This window comes from Octodon degus, unplaced genomic scaffold (genome assembly GCF_000260255.1).
Source record: "Octodon degus isolate 3935 unplaced genomic scaffold, OctDeg1.0 scaffold00015, whole genome shotgun sequence".
Lineage (NCBI taxonomy): Eukaryota > Metazoa > Chordata > Mammalia > Rodentia > Octodontidae > Octodon > Octodon degus.
Window position 1 is genome coordinate 15,882,248 of NW_004524591.1, and position 17,095 is coordinate 15,899,342.

A 17,095-nucleotide genomic window follows, 5' to 3' on the forward strand; every position below is an offset into this window, starting at 1 on the left:
CACGCTGTGCTCAGCCAGCCCCGCTTGGGCCGCAGAGCCCGTATCTTGCAAGGTGTCCCCGAATGCCCGCTCCTCCCGGAGCCCCTGCCAGAGCCCAGCCTGGGCCTGGGTCTCTCCTAGGCTGAGGAAGAAGCTGCTGCGACGCTGCCTGGTGGGCAGGGTACAAAATGAAAGCCACAGGAGGACAGTTCCCTCCCCCTGGCTGGGAGTTCAAAGAACTAATAGCGAGATTCCTGGTAAGAGAATTCTAGGACAAAGCAAAATCAAAAATTCATCGAAGTTAAGAACTCATCCCTTTTGGTTAACTGCCTGCCACCGATCCCCAAATGAAAAGAGGCCAAAGAGCTGACTGAAAGTAGCAAAATTGCCAATTCTGATTTTTATTTATTTATTTATTTTCTTTAAACGTGTACAGGGACTACCCGAAAGGGCTCTCGGGCTACATTCTGACCTCTACCGGGTACCCGCCAGCTGAGAGTGGAGCCCGGAGATACCTTCTCCCCACATCTGGAAGGAGGTGTGACTCCGGGAGCTCTGAACCCCCTAAGAAGTCACGGGGCACGGAAAAACAATCAATTCTGAACGTGGTTCCCCAGCACACCAAAGAAGGCGCTTTTGCAGAAAGAAAGGGAATCGATGAGCGGCCACATGACCGGGATGCCTTCCCTGCCGCCCTCTCCCCGAGGAAAAGAAAGTGATAGCATTGCGAAGGGGGAGCCCACCGCTCCGACTCTGGTGATTATTGTCAGATCTGCCCGCCTCGAGTCACCAAAGTAAGAGAAAAGGGCCGCATTTTTAAAGATATAAATATTCCTCAGAACTGACCTAGGTTTTTCCCCCTTTGTGTAATAAAAGTATCTGTATCATCTTTATGAATTTTCCATCTTAAATCAGGCCGAATGATACAGAAAAACAAAAGATACAGTTTCATGGGAAGATTCTTACCTGGAAAATTCTTCCTATCCTCTCTTCTTAATTTACTCTTTCCTTCTCCCCATTTCCCCCCACTGGAAAATAAACCATTGCTCCTTCCAACTGTTTTTTATCCTCAAGGATCTCTCTCTCCACTCTTTCCTCTTCCCTCTGCACACTGGCTTGTTTATCTGACCCTCTCCAGGCTGGCAGGGGCCTCTCCCGCACCGTCTCCTCCAGCCCCCCACCCCCTGCTCAGCCCAGGCCTGCCGGCAGAGCTAGCTGGCCTCGGAGTCGGTTCAGCTCTGCCGCCCGTTCTGTTGTGTGCACTGGAATATTGATTTTTCAGTGTGTGTGCGCCGACTCTGTAAAAATCAATATTTCAGTAGCTCAAGCACAGCGCAGGGCAGTGTAATGGAGCCGGCCTGCTGATGTAACGTGTGGGGTCCACCCTCGGAGATTGAGGTCAGTCAGAAAATGGCAGTGTGCTTTCCTATCGCATTGTTTGCTTCAGAGAGGGAAGGAGTTTGCGTACTGTTGTGTACATCAGATACCAGGACAAGTAACCTTACTGCCACGGGGTATTGTGCAAACCCAGGTAGAAAGGCAGAGTAGTGATGGTGGAAGACGCTGACGATGGCATCCAAGAACCTTTAGGTACAGTAGAGGGAAGGGGAGGAGCTGTTGTCTGCCGTCAGTCCTACCAGGTTTCCAAATGAGAAAATGAAAATGGGCTCTCTAGGAAAGGCTGGGGGTTTTATCTTTTAGTAATATGTGCAAGCTCCTTATAGCCCCACAATTTGCTTCTGATTAAAAGAACAACAGATTTCTTGCATGGTTTGAAGAAAAAAAATCAATAATGGTACCAACCTGGGAGCTGTCATTGTGACATTTAGCGATGAGGAAAGATGGCCCGGCTCGGGTCAGGCCTGTGAGTCTTTTCAGGGGAGCATCCCATAAGGTGAGCCTCCCATAAGGTGAGCCAGGTGTCTGCTTCTTCTTCTGGCCTATGAACTTGACCTGTACCCTAAAGGCTAAGTGACTTCACATAGCCTCTTACTCTAACCGATAGGATTCTACAAAGGAAACAGTACTTCCACTAAACCCAAAAGACATGTTTATGTCAAGTGTGTATCAAAGATAAGAAAAATGGATTAGTATGAAAATGTTGCTGTAGCACAAGGTAGATACAGTCCTACCTTAGTTGTATGTTTTTTTTTAAATTACATTGTCTTCTGATAGGCCTTTTGGGGGGAGGGCATTTTCTAGAACATACTTTAGACCTAGCATTTCTAAGAGGTTTTACTAAAGAAATAATATCACTAGAAAGCTGCTTATTACCACTAGTTTTCAATAATTAGAAACAATCTAAATGTCCAATAATAGAAGACTGATAACATATGGTAATTACATGTTTGATCCATGGGACACAACCACTTTATATGGTGATACTGAATAACTATGAAAATAATATGGAAGATTTACATGTACTGAAATGTGTGTACTATTGAAATCTACAGCAAGCTGTGCATACCTCATTGTGGTAAAGAATATAGACTCTGAAGCCAGATGGATTGGGTTCGGATCCTGTCCCTATCAGTAATGGTCCACATGGCTTTCATTAGTTATTAGCTAGATGGGTTTGAGGTTTTCTTTCTTTCTTTTTTTTTTTTTTGTCAGTACCAGAGCTCAAATTTAGGGCCTTGTGCTTGCCAGGCAGGTGCTTATGCTGAGCTATCTCCCCAGCCCAAGTGTATTCATTTTTGTTGCTGTTGAAACAAACAAGCACAAACTTACTAGCTTAAAACAATACAAACTTATCCTACGTTCTGGTAATCACAAATCCAAAATGGGTTTCTCTGGTCCCAAATCAAGATCGCCCCATACTACTTCCAAAAGTTCAAAAGAACCATCTATATCCTCACCTTGTCTAAAGGCAACTCACATTCAGCCCCAAAGCACAGCATGCCAACCTCTGCTTTTGTCATTGGATGTCTCCTTAACTCTCATCCTCCTATTTCTTTTGTACAAATAGTTTTTTAATGACAAAAGGTCCAAGTTAATCCAGGGCCATTTGAGATGTTAGCCATTACTGGTTCGCCATCACTGGGCCAATAGCAAGGGTTGGCAGTGACCGCTTCCCTGCTGAAAGCTGTAGAATATAACCTTTCCTTTCCTTTTCAGCTTGTAGAGACTGCCTGCATTCCTTGGCACATGGCCCCCTTCCACAGTCTTGAAGCCTTCTTACAGGGCACCATTCAGATACTGACTCTTCTGCCCTCCTCTCCCACGTTAAAGAACCCTTGCAATTACATTGGGCTCAAGTGGGCAGCCCAGTATTCTATCTTTTAACACCAGCTAAATAGCAACCTTAATTTCATCTGCTACCTTGATTATCCTTATGCTATTATGTAGCATAATATGCATACTCACTGGTTCCTGGATTAGGGAGTAGACATCTTTAGGAAGCTATTATTCTGCTGGGCACATTTAGGATAATAGTGATAATCTATATAACAGAGTTGTGGGGAAGATTTTAAAAAATCAATATACATAAAAGATTTAGAATTATGCCTATAATCCCAGTGCTAGGGAGGCTGAGGCAGGAGGATAACAACAAGTTAAAGGCCAGCCTGGGCTACACAGTGAGCTGAAGGCCAGCCTGAACTACACTGAGACCCTATTGAAAAAAAAACAACCACTATGCCTCACATATAATAAGCAGTCCATACTAATGAGCACGTAATAAGCATTTCATAATGAATATCTGTTATAGTTACTATCTGGAAAGGAAATATAGAATATAGGCAGTTGTTGCATCTGGGGGTAGAATTGATGCTGATTTTTATTTTCTTCATTTTGCAAATACTTTTTTTTTTCCTTTTTCTATCACAGACATGTATTCCTTGGGTACTTTTAAAATTTTAAATAAAAAGGACAAACCCTCGCTTGCTGTTTGCTGCCTGCCATGAGCTATTTCTCTTCCACAGTACTGCTCTGCCATACTACACTGTGTCACGGCCAGCCGGCGCTGAGCTGAAACCCCCACAGACTGTGAGCCAGATGAACCTTTCCTCCTTTAAAAAAAAAAAAAATGGACAAACCAATAAAAGAGGTATAATAGGAAAATCATTTAATATGGGATTAAGGGCTGGGCGTCAGCATTACTGCATACACACACACACACACACATACACACACACACACACTGTGGCATCAGGTGAGCTGCCTCCTGCACCCTTCATTCCTCTTCATAGGTAACATGAGAAATGTGAGCTGTGTGTTTTGAAAGATCTTTCCAGCTGTAAATATCATACATATAAAATTTTAAATATCAACAAATCAATGAATGCCTAACAACACTTCTTACATATAAAGAAAAATCTCAGAAGTCAGTAAGAAATGAACCCTACAGGAAAAGGTAAAAGGTAAAAGGGCTCAATAAACATCTCACAGAAGAAAAAAAAAAATGGCAGATAAGTACAGGAAAAGGTGTCAAACCTCATTAGCAACAAGGAAATGCAAGTTAAGATTCAATGAAATATTTTAGACCCAGTAGACCAAAAAAATAAATAAATAAAAAAAACAAACAAAAAACCTCACAGATCTAATAACCCAAGCAGATGCAGAGGATGCAAATTAATAGTAATTGGCCTCTCACAGTGGATCATTATAAAGCAGTGAAAGGTTATGAATAAAGCATAGAAACATAATGTTGAGAAAAAAACAAATACTCAGAGACAACAGATGCTGTGATGTGATTTCTATAAAGCTCAAACACAAAGCTAACATTTTTCATGGATTCATAAAGTGGTTAAAAGCAGAGAAGCATAAAAGAGAAAACATAGGATGGTGGTTATAAATGAGAGGTAGAGGAAAAGGGGTAAGAAAGGAACACAAAGAAGGATGAGCTATAATGTTCTACTTCTTAAATCTAACCTGACACTTAGGCTCGTAGGCGTACACGTAATAAGTAATGTAAGATACATATGTGGAAAGACAGGGGATTGGGGGGTAGCAGTGTGGACCAGTGGGTAGCGCCCTAACATCACCATTCACATCCACTTGTGAGTGTTGGGTGTGTAGACACTCACATGGTTGGGTGTTGTACCCATTTTTAAGACTCACTACTCAAAGTAGAATGACCCCCAGTCTATTACAAACCACTTGTCATGAGGTCTTTAGTTTCAGTGAAGATACATTTATTTGCAACTTTTATCATTAAAAATTGCCAAAAGCCAAAAGGAAAAATAATATGCTGCAACCATGTTCTATCAGTGATAAGAATTAATTTACAATGTAAAAAAATTCCATCACCCATCACCAATCTTAGTTATCACCTCAGGACTGTGCACATTTCACTTGTACTTCTCCCAATATTCTCTCTGCATTATTTTGTGTTATTTTGAAGCAAATCATCCATATTGTAAGATATAGATGCTATGCCCCTGAAAGTATTACCAGTGACTATGTTGGTCACATTATGACACTGCTGTAAACTGTTTTAATCAATTAAATACACAAGAGAGTCCAACTTCTTTGTACAGGGACTGCCTTTAACTTCCCAGTGGAGGGCTTTCTTGGACATATGTTGAATAATTATATGGGACATTATGCAGAATTTTATAGATGAGAGAAGGGGACAAATAATTTAAAGAGCAATTCAACTTTTTAAGGTGTCCATTTATTTCTTCAAGCTCATGATCAACAGAATGAGCCAAAGAAATAACATTTGTTCTACTGCAAGTCATTTTTTTTTTCACACATATAAACTGTCCTTTATTTGTATACCCCTGTTTTTGTCTTGTTTTGTGAGAGATGGGTGTTCCATTGCTGTAAGAAAAGCTGTATTTGGAGAAGTCCTTAAAGAACCATTTCATACTTGATGTCAGTCCAAAGATTGCAGGTACTTGAATTCAACAAAATAACCCAATATCGTCCAATAGTCCATGATAGTAGGGGGTTATCAGTAGAACTGGCAATTGTCTGAAATTTTTGATGTGAGCCTTTTACAGCTCAGCATTTTAATATAGCTTTACTTTTTATACCACATGGTTACACTTTTCTGTTGGATGATTAAAACCAAGTTAAAGCAAAACCTATGTAACTCAAAATTTAATTTTTGCTTTTGGACAAGGTCAGTCAAATCCCCTCAGGATTTACCCTGAAACCATGTGCCGCACCTTATGGGTCTTTTGTCACTGTCAGCCATAAGGATGAGTCATGCCCATTGTTTGACCAATTTACTCTTTGTGAAAGCCTGAGAGAATTTTTTTTCTCTAGGTGACTGACCTTAGGCACACTGTACATCACTGATCACTTTCCTCTGTGGACCCATATTCTCCTTGATCAGAAAATTTGGGATACCGCTGAGTTACAGGATGTCACCACACAGGTACTCTTACGTCCTGAATCCTCACTGTCTCCTGCAAGTCTTAACCAGTATTGCTGGTATTATCTTCCTAAAGTTGACCCTTGCCACTGATTAATGAATATAAGTGCCCATTGGATATAAAACATCATGCTAAATACTGGAGAGGACTTAAAAAATAAATTAGATATGGCTTCTTCCTATAGTAAATTGTCCAGTTTTTCCCTGGGTTCCTGGCAGCAAGAGCATCTTCGCTGCTCTGGATGGGGAGCAATATTGGCCACGCCTGAGTTTAGGAACAAGATGATTTAGGATGTGGATTGGTCACAGTGGAAGGACCAATGATGCAATGAGAGCCTTGGAGCTGAGTCAGGTGGCTTTGTTGAAGACTGTCCTTAACCTGTAGAATCAGCAACAGTTGATGTCAGAATCACAAGGCAGTTTTGCACTGCTCTGTCCAAACCTTTATAGGTTAGTAAAGGAGATAAGACACAACTGCTTAAGAACAACATAAAGAGTGCTGGGCCAGTTAGATGCACTGCGGGTGGCCAGAGAGAGAGGAAGAAGTCACTCCCAGGCACTCTGGAAGAAGCCCTAGGGACAGAGGCCCTTGCCTGGAGCCTGCAAAGATGATGAAGACTTGAGGGCTTATAGGAAATAAATTAGTTAGCACCCAGTTGTGTTTGTCAGTTTTTGGTCATTATAACTAAGGGAATTAATTTATAAAAAGAAAATTTTTCCTAGGGCTCAAGGGTATAGAGGCTCGAGTTCATGAAGCGTAGAGCCATTGTTTCGAGTCTCTGATGGGGAGGAGTATGCCAGATGGCAGCGGCAGAAAGGATATGGAGCAAACTGCTCACCTTATGGCTAGGGACCAGGAGAGCAGAAGGGAGAAGCCAGGGCCCCACAATTCCCTTTGAGGTCACACCTCCAGTGATCTGAGGACCTTCTGCTAGACCCCATTCCTAAAAGTCCCACCATCTTTCAGTAGTGCCACCCCGGGAGCCAAGCTGTTAACACGTGAGGCTAGCAGCAACATTCAGCATGCAGAGTATGAAACAGTCCCCTGAGGTTGCACTAATATTGTCACTGTTCCAGGAAAGTAAATCGAGGCATTCAGCCATCAAACAGCGCTATTCTCATTTTTTCTCTCCTGTGACAATTGGCCTAATATATACTTTGGGCACTTGAATTTTGCTGAGTGAATGGATATACTACTATGTTACAGTGAACCATATCAAATTGCTGATAATTGGCCCTTTTTCACCTGAAAACTAAAATGGCAATTTGCTATTGTTTCTACTTTCTTTAAAAATTGTATTCTAGTCATGCTTTAGAGAGAGACTAATGTTGAAATTGAAGTAGGTTTTTGTCAAAGACATTAAAGTAGAATTAGAACCTCTATAAGAGAAACAAGAAAGTTCCATAAACGATGTCCACTGGTTGACATCAGAATAATGGCTCTCAGAGGGTTCTTTCTCAATAGGTGAGAAATGATTATTTTTACCCTTTCTCAACTAAAAAGTGAAGAAATTTTCTAAGTTGGGCAGATGTCATATTAGAGATGATGTTATCATTTAAAAGAAGAGCACTGTCCCTCTTAAAACAAGAGACCTGTCCACATTGTCACCTACTGTTCTGTGACATCTCTCACTGAGCTCATAGCTGGTTCTACACAGGGTCAAGAGTCAAAGCTAAAAAAAAAACCAAAAAACAAAAAACCAAAACAGTCAAAGCTAAGTCCCTATGAGCAGCTAGGCTTGCACGGAACAGACAAAGAAGGCACGGATGGCCTAGACAGCTTATGCCAAGGCTGTAGCATGTAGGCCATGTTGGGTAGCCACCCCCAAACTTCCAGCAAAAAGACCCAATATGCATTACAAACACAAAAATCACTACCAAGGAGAAAGAACATGCACAGTGGACTGCAGCTCCAATCACAGTCCCACTCTGCAAATCTGTTGCATTCAGTGTGTTTGTTTAGTGTAATTGAACAAGAGATTATAAAAGACAGTTTATTTCTGAAGCAGCTTAGGCTTATTTGCTGACTCTACTAAAAGAGACCTACTCCTGCAAAAGATTTTTCCTATAAGTTCTCTTCAAAATAGAGTGCTTTAAAGTACATGTTTAATAGAAGTCATTGTTTCTAGCTAGAGAAAGCAGAGGAAGGGGACTAGAGAGGTGCAACTTGCACATCTAAGATATTTTAGTGCTCTCTCGTCTGGAGGCAAGACCAAACCGACCTGCAAAACTTTCTACTTCCATGAAAAAATGTTGATCAAACAGCACTGGATGTACCTTTCATTTATACATCACTGGGAAATTCTGTTGCAAATCTTAAGCTGTTTAACTCCCTAACACAGAAGTCAGCTAGCTTCTAGCCTTTTAGCTTCATAATCAGCACCCATTTTACCCCTGAGGTATTGATCTTATAAAAAACAGACTGTCTAGCGAAGCTTTATAATAAGAGCATTATAATATGCTCTACTAAAGACGTACAAGTCCCCTTCAGAGCACCTTTGGAAGACAGCTCGCACTGCTGCCCACCTGCAAAGAGCTACCCATGCAAACTCCGCAGTTTGATTTTAAATCCTTTAATTCGGGATGCCAGGGAAATAGCAGTTCACTTCTGGTGGGATTGTTCTTCTTTCCCCCAGGTCTTGTTCTGATCTCAAAAGTTTTCTGCACAAGGAGAGAGAGGCTCTTCAAGCTGGATGCCTGCCAGGTCTTCTTGACAGTTATTGGCAATCCTACGAAATACAGTGATCCCTCCGCCCCCCCCCCCTCCGCGCCCAGTACCCAAGCAGCACCACAATTGGTTGGTCTCATCCCTGGCTGCTCCTCCAGTTCTAACAAGCAAGAGTGTGTTGCTCCTGCATCTCCCTTCCCAGGACACATCAAAGCCACATGGACCCTTAGAAGAGCCATGTAACACAGGTCTTTATAAGGAAAGGTCAGCTATGAAGCTTTTGGAACCCTCATTCCTGATTTTCAGTAACCTGCTGTCTCATTTTCTTTTCCAATCTCTTTTAGGTCTAAGAAGTCTAGAAAAGTGCCCATTTCCTTCCCCTTTATAGGAGAACCAAAACCAACCCCCCACTTTGTTTCTCTTCTTTTGAAATGTACCTTTTTGTTCTTCTTTAACAATAAAATTATATACGCCCCACTTTGTGAGCCTTGTCAGAAATTGTAATGAAATACCAATCCTGGCCCAGGAAGCACTCAGAGTTTCCCACCCTCAGGGTCTCACTTTGCACCCTCTTCCTGGGGATGGATCACTCAGTGTTTCTCCCCCTATTGTCCTCAAGACTGCAAGTTCCCTGAGGGTAGGACTTTATCTTGAACCACTAGACCCTGAAGCTACACACACACACACACACACACACACACAACACACACACACACACACACAAAACACACACACACACACACAACACACACACACACACACACACACAGTAGGCCTTCTACAAAGACTTGTTGGGCTGGGGGCATAGCTCAGCAGCACAGCACCTGCCTGGCAAGCATGAGGATCTGAGTTCAATTCCTGGTACCAAAAAAAAAAAACAAAAAAGAAAGAAAATAGTTTAAAACAAACAAACAACAACAACAACAACAAAACAGAGTTGTTGAATGAATAAATGTGCTAAGACTGAAAGATCAAAATAAAGCATTAAATGAAACAGCTTTCATAAAACTCTTTTATGGGAAGATGTGAAAGTTATAGAACTGTAAAAAGTTATAGAACTACCCCGGGGTATTAAAGCTACCAAGGACATTCTGACCTTGCCCTTCAGAGCAGTAAGAAAAAAAAAAAAATCTACTTTTACTTTCAGATATATGTTGTATCCTGACTTTCTCTCTGGGGATTTTGAAAAAAAAAAAAAAAAATCATGTGTTAGCCACGGAAGTGGACCTTCTTATTTAAAGCATATAAAATACTGAGTTATAACATCAAATTCAATTTCTTTTCTTTTTTCCCTGCCTTAACCATCATCAACTCAATAGACCTCTTAAAGTAGTTTATCTTTCTGGAGAAAAGCCACCTTCATCAAGGGCCTGTATAAACAGCACATATGCCTTTTAAAGCAGTGTTCTTTATTAAATGCTGACTGCAGAATCCTATATATTTTCTCTTTTTTTATGAACAGAATATACCTATTGAAGGAAAGAAAGCTCCTGTCTGAGAGAGGGACAGGAGGGGAGCCCTGAGTGGGTGGTCCCCCATCAGTGAGGTGTTTGGGGATTTTCACTTTGCTGATATCATTTTTTTTGTATTTTAGGAAAGGGTCTATAGGGGTTGAGGGGCTCACTACTAGATCAGACTCATAATGATCCACCTGTTTACAGCCTCCCAAGAGCTGGGATTACAGGCACGTGCCACGGCACCCAGTCTCAATTGCTGTCTCAGCTCACCCCAGGGGCAGGGCACAGCAGCCTCCCCCCATCAAACCTTCGACCCCCGTGCTTGCTGCTAATTTCTAAAAGATTCTGAACTCGTAGAAAGTCTTCCTAAAACAATACTAGAAGAGGAAAAAGGAGAAGAATGAGTTACACCTTAATCTTCCAGAATGATTCACTCTTTGCACTTTTATTTCTCCATATATTGTGAAGGCCTCTCTAAAGAGCTTGATTTACTCAAGATCAGGCAATGTCTTGTTCAGTGTAAAGCCAAGGGATGCATTTTCAGCAAAGCTCAGTTCAGATTTGCGAGCCTACAGAGCAGGGATAGCTGTGCTCTGGCGTAAATCTGGTTTACCGAATATGAGTCACATTGCTGGAGCTGATACTGGTCCTCAGGCTTGCTTCCGCTCAAGGATGGAGTTTTACTTGCAAGAGTCAATGACATCAACTTCAACAGTGTCAGAAATCTTTTTGCTTCCTGCAGAGCACCAGGTGTTCCGGTGTTTGCTCCTTATGCCTGTAAATCCAACTGTCTGGCTTACCAGACACTGTTCACTTCTTTTCTCCTTCTGCACCACTTGCAGCAAATCTCCCTGGAACCCTACCCCAGAGTTTTGCAAATCAACAATTTACCCCCAGGACCATGGCTGTACCATATGCACTTCAGTGTAAATTAAGAAAAGACACCCCTTCCTTTGGGTGAGTTAGAGAAAGAGGGGATAACATTAACCACTTATTTTATACAATTTAGAAAAAAAAATGAGGGAGGACATTTGTCTTCTCACTTCCCAGGTGCTTACTTTCACCATAAAATAAGAGCAGGATTTGGCGTACAGGAATTGTGTTGCTTAGTTCTGTTGCAAGACATTTGTTAAAAATTTTAGTGTTTTCCTTTAAGAGCAAATCCCTTCCAAAATGAGTGGAGCCAGGTAAACATTTTATATCAAAAAGACTTTACAAAGACAAGGCACTTGATCCTCAAACGCAACCTCTGCAGCCTGTCAGCCACGCAGTGATCGCAGCCATTTTTAGAGATGACCTTATATTTGGGGTTTCAAGGAGAACAAGAGGAAAAATGTAGTGGTGCTTTTTTCTTGTGCCCAAGACTACTCCAGCAATCAATCCCCCCACATATTCCCCCTCCTTGGAGGGAAACAGTAGCAGAGGAAGGGAAGCAAGGGACGTGTAAGAAGGGGATGAGAGGCAGTTGCTGCGGGACCCCGGCCGCACCCTGCTAACAGTCTGGAAGCGTGGAGGGCCTTCCTCCCGGCCTCAGCCTTCCTCCTCTCCTCAGGGGCTGACAGCTCCTCCTGATGAGACAGGGCCACACAGGCTCTCCAGTCCTCATTTTTCAACCACACTCTCACAGTAACATGTACTGACATGGGCAGCTGGGAGTGCTGTTTTGGAGAGTCTTGGATTTTCAATATAGAAGGACCCCAGATGTAGTCTATTTCAGCATTTTCAAACTGGTTTTGAGGTGTTTTGTTTTTTTTTTTAATGTATTTTAGGGAAGGGTCTACAGGGTGTTCAGGGTCTCACTACTAGATCAGACTCATACTGATTCTCCTGTTTACATCCTCCCAAGAGCTGGGATTACAGGCGAGAGCCACCACACCCAGTCTCAATTGCTGGCTCAGCACCCCCTCGGGGCAGGGCCAGCACGGCAGTCAAACTGTTTTAATTTCACTTGTGTTCTGGTTTGTGTCTAGTTGTCCCCCCTCAAAGCCTCATGCAGTCATGGGGAAAACTTCTAGAGTTTGTGATTGAGTCATGATCCACTAGGATTATTGGTGTGAGTGCTGCTGGGATTATGGGTATGAGTGCTGCTGGGATTATGGGTGTAAATGCTGCTGGGATTATGGGTGTGAGTACTATATCCAGTCTGGGGCAGATAGCCTGAATGCAGCAGAAGGGAGACAGACTTGCTCTCTGCAGCCACTGTTGCTGCTATTTCTCCATTTTGCTCTCTTGCTCTTTGCTGCCACCATGAAAGGTTGCTCTCTGCCAAGTGCTGTTCTGCCTTGGAGCCAGCTGAGTATGGACTGAAACCTCCAGTAACTGCGAGCTAGATAAACCTTTCCCTCCTTCATTTTGCATGTCAGGTATTTGTCATAGCCAAGAGAGAAGAGTAACTGAGACAACTCTCTAATAGGAAAACATGGTAATCACATCTACACATAGTTATAGAAGCACAGATTTAACTGAAAGGAAAGCTTTGGAAACAATAAGACATGGCATGCACTCTAAATTTTTTGTTCTTATTATCTTTAATGCTAACTCATTGAATCAGGTTCATGAATTGCTAATGGGTGGAGGCCTACAGTTTGAGACTCTCTCATCTATGTTAAGCCTCTTATGTTGTAGAGCAGGAAATTGAAGTTAAGAAAGATTAAGTGATCTGGGCAAGGTCACCCAGCTACTGTCTGGTGTGGAGCAGGGCTACAACGCGGGTAGGGAATGCGCCTAACTTAGTTAATGATTAATAATAAACACTCTTCTTGCAAGAGTGTGTCACACTGTGAAGGGTGCATGCTATTAGTTAAAAAACACATGCATTTATTTTCAATGGTAGAAAATTAAAGTCACCAAAAGAAAAATGAAATAGAGTAGCGTCTCCCTAAATCTTCACATACATATCATTTTTAGCTTCAAACTCCAGTGTCTAGGAGGCTGTCTATATAAATATATAAAGATAGTCTGCTTATCTTACAAATGTTTTAAATTCTGTCTGTAACTTGGCTCCAATTTGCTGGCTTTTAGAAGCTTCACTTTACTGACAACTGTTAAGGTAAGGGGAAAAAAAACCTGAACAACCAGTCCTTCCAAAGGTCTTGGGTTAAGCCTATTTGGTCACATAAGGATCAGTAGGCACCTTTATGACCAAATGAGGCCGCTCAGTTATCCACTCACAGACTCTGCTGAGATCTGAATTGGAAATGGGATGCTTCCAATGTGTAGCAACGGTGTGAGCCTAGAAGATCCTCAGCAGAAGTCAACAGCTGCAAAGCCCTTGGTTCATAGGCGGTTTTACCGCTCAAGTTCTGTGCCCAGGGTACCTGCAGTTGACTCTGACCTGTCTGGCCCTTCAGGAGTAACAGTTCCATTAGATAAATTAGCCTATAGGAAACCAGCCCTAAATTTTAGTCACCAGTTTAGTTTCCCTTCAGTAAAGACACGGATGCCTTCTTGTTCTACCTATTTTCATCCTGTTGCCAAAAAAAAAAAGTCTGCTCCAGCCAAAGCAAATAACCATTCTAGCACTCCCTCCCCAGCAGCAAGGCTGCCTGCAAAACTGCACGGGATGTGGAATGGAGGGTACCTGTGCCTGACTTTGCCTGCTCTGTGTGTGTGAGTGTGTGTGTGTGTGTGTGTGTGTGTGTGTGTGTGTGTTTTCATTGATATGGTACCTTTTCGCTGGTTCATGTGTCAGTTGATGAAAGCAGCTCTGACCTTTTACAACAATTGGCCTGTGTCTTTACATTGGCTCTCTTTGCTTTCTGGGGACCCATGAAGATCACCTTAGGAGCACCTTTCACCCAATTCATGTGAAATGGCAACAGAACAGGAAATGACACTAAAGTAAATGGACAGCATTTGTGGACACACTATAGGAGAGATGTTGGTACTTTTTAGTTGTGAATGTGAAAATGTCACAGGTTGTTTCTGAGCAAGTTCCAATTGGAAGCCCACAGTGCTCCGGGGCAAACATATGGCGCACATGTGCAGAAGGAATGAAAATTCAGTATCAAAGTCACATATGCAGAATTACCACAAGATTCTCGCTCTGATCATTATGAATTGCCTTGGAGTGTTGGTTTCCAGATCACTTTTCAAGCAATGTAATTCCTTTCAATAAAGCCCTGGGCAGCACTCTCACCCCTCCCCTTGGTCTGTCTCAACCCACATAGCACAATGAATTTAGTGACTGCCCCAAGCTCTAACTACTGAGACAGCTGCTTAAGAAGTGATTTTTAGTAAAAGGAGAGGGAGAACAGATTAGAGTGCTTGATTATAATCTTTATAATTAATTTTGAAAATTGGTATATTCTTGTACTTTCTAAATACGTGTCTTCAATAGTGACTATGTTTGCTCTAGCAGACATGTAGGTGACTTGAGTGGGCAGGCATCCATAGCCACATTTATGGCAAATACAATCTGAATGATTCCCAGAGTCTGAAAAGGTGTCTGTCAACAATGATAAGCTATTCTTTCCCTTTCATTATATTACTTCTTTTCAAAGACGGATGAAATTGCTGTGTAATGGAGCATTAATCAATCCTCAGAAGAAAATAGGATACCAAATCTTACAACTAGGATGGTCTGTGTAATTTTGCAGTGTAGCACCCTAAAAATTAACATTAGAAAGGAGGTGGCATTTTATGGAAATGACTTCTATCATGGTGGGGGGAGGGTCCATAAGCTAAGTCTCCTACTAATGACATCGGCAATTTGTGACATTTTAAAAAAAGAATGAAGTACCATCTCCAAAAAAGATAGGTCGGGGCTGGGGAGATGGCTCAGTGGAATAAGTGCTTCCCTGGCAAGCTCAAGGACCTGAGTTCAATCCCCAGTTCCACCAAAAAAAAAAAAGAAAGAAAAAAGATAGGTCAGCAGGACTTCAGCGCCCCGAGTCTTGGCCTGCCGTTCCTGGCTCCTCATGCTGCTATGGATCTCTCTGCTGTCTATGAGGTAAGTCTGCGCCATGCCAGCGGTGATTGACACCCTCATTCTTTTCACACCTTAAACTCCTGCCTGAGACGCCCACCCTAAAAAAAATAATAATGAAATAAGAAAGATGGGTCACTGGAGGAATAATACTGTTCTTTTTTTAATTATTATTATTTTCATGCTCCAGTTCATCTCCAATAGATAAGTGCCCTGAAGAACCTGGGTCTGTAATAGGAACAAAATACTTCCTTTAGTATCAGTCCCAGGTGAAATGAAACCAACCAGGAAGAGTATGACAAGCTCTCTGATTTTAATGGCCAGCAGTTCTTTCACAGACAGACGTGTGATTCTTGTTATTCCAGCAAAAAGGCCATTTACAAATGGATTTGGTCCAAAATATTCCCTTGTATATATAGAATGTAGAATTCCAACTGTGGGTTCCCATAGATTCAGTACTATAAATGGTCGTTCCCAGATCAGCCCATGGACATCCAGTTAATTTATAACTTGCTGATGGTGTTAAAGGAGACAAAGAAGTATGCAAACTTCAAAGGGTTGGAATTGGCCTTGTGAAATCTGAGATTTAAAAAGAAATCCTGTAATTTCTAAAAATTCCAGAAAGAAGAAAGAAGGAGAGAAGGAAGAGGGGAAGGAAGGAGAGACTAAGGGAGGGAGAGAGGGAGAGAGAAAAAGGGAGTAAAGACAGGTCATCTCTGAGATGGCCTTCAGTGGTCACCTCCTGATATTCATACATTATATAATTAATCTCTCCTTGGTGTGGGACATACTTATTGTCAAATTACTTCTAAGAAACCGAATACAAGAGACCCGATGGAATGCCACATCAAAGATTAGGTTATAAAAAACAACTGTGATATGTCTTGGATCTTATCTCTTCTCTTGCCTTCCCTTCCTTTCCTTTCCCTTCCCTTCTACTCCTCCTCCTCCTCCCCTTTCTTTTCCTCTTCCTCCTCCTCCTCCTCCTCCTCCTGCTCCCTCTCTCCTTCTCTCCCACTCTCCCTCTCTCATCACTTACCTTGGTAAAGGCTAGCTACTTTACCATGGAGCAGCCTATAGAGAAGCCTACATAGCAAAGAACTAAGGATTCCAAACAAATGGTCTTGGAAACAGACCCCCTTATGAGGCAAATCTTTGGACAAGACTGGAACCCTAGCTAATAATTTGATTACAACCTTGTGACACACTTTCATTCAGAGAGGCCCAGCTAAGCCATGCCCAGATTTCTTACTTGTAGAACTTGTTAAAATAGTGGGTGTTTGGTTCAGGGAGATGACTCAGTAGAATAAGTGCTTGCCTGGCAAGCACAAGGGCCTGAGTTCAATCCCTGGTTTGGCCAAAAAAAAAAAAAAAAAAAAAAAATAGTGGCTGTTTCTCATTTTAAACTGCTAGGTTTTACAGTAAGTTACTATGAAACTTTAGATAACTAATTCAGAAATGGAAGGAATGAATGAAGAAGGGATAATAATATCAGCCATAGTCCAACCAGGAAATGAAATTACTGAGTGCAGTGGACTGTGTCAACTTGAGAAGTTTAGAAGCTTAACTAAATCAGCTCAGCAATTCCACAGGAAATGAGGGCCAGCGAGATAGCTCAGCAGTCTAAAGCGCCTGGGCAGGCAAGCTTAAGGAAAGTGCAGGGACCGCGGTTCAATCCCCAGCACCACATGCTGTGCCAGCCCTGCTCCCAGGGCAGGCTGAGCCATCCACAAAAAACA

General features: G+C 42.1%; 1 long non-coding RNA gene across 1 annotated transcript; it reads left to right on the top strand.

Annotated features, from left to right (window-relative positions):
* The first annotated feature begins 18 nt into the window (after positions 1 to 18).
* On the top strand, positions 19 to 3,459 carry LOC111815360. Its single transcript, XR_002820062.1, has 3 exons — positions 19 to 236; positions 416 to 773; positions 3,097 to 3,459. It is a non-coding gene; the product is annotated as an uncharacterized LOC111815360 (long non-coding RNA).
* Positions 3,460 to 17,095: the final 13,636 nt, after the last annotated feature.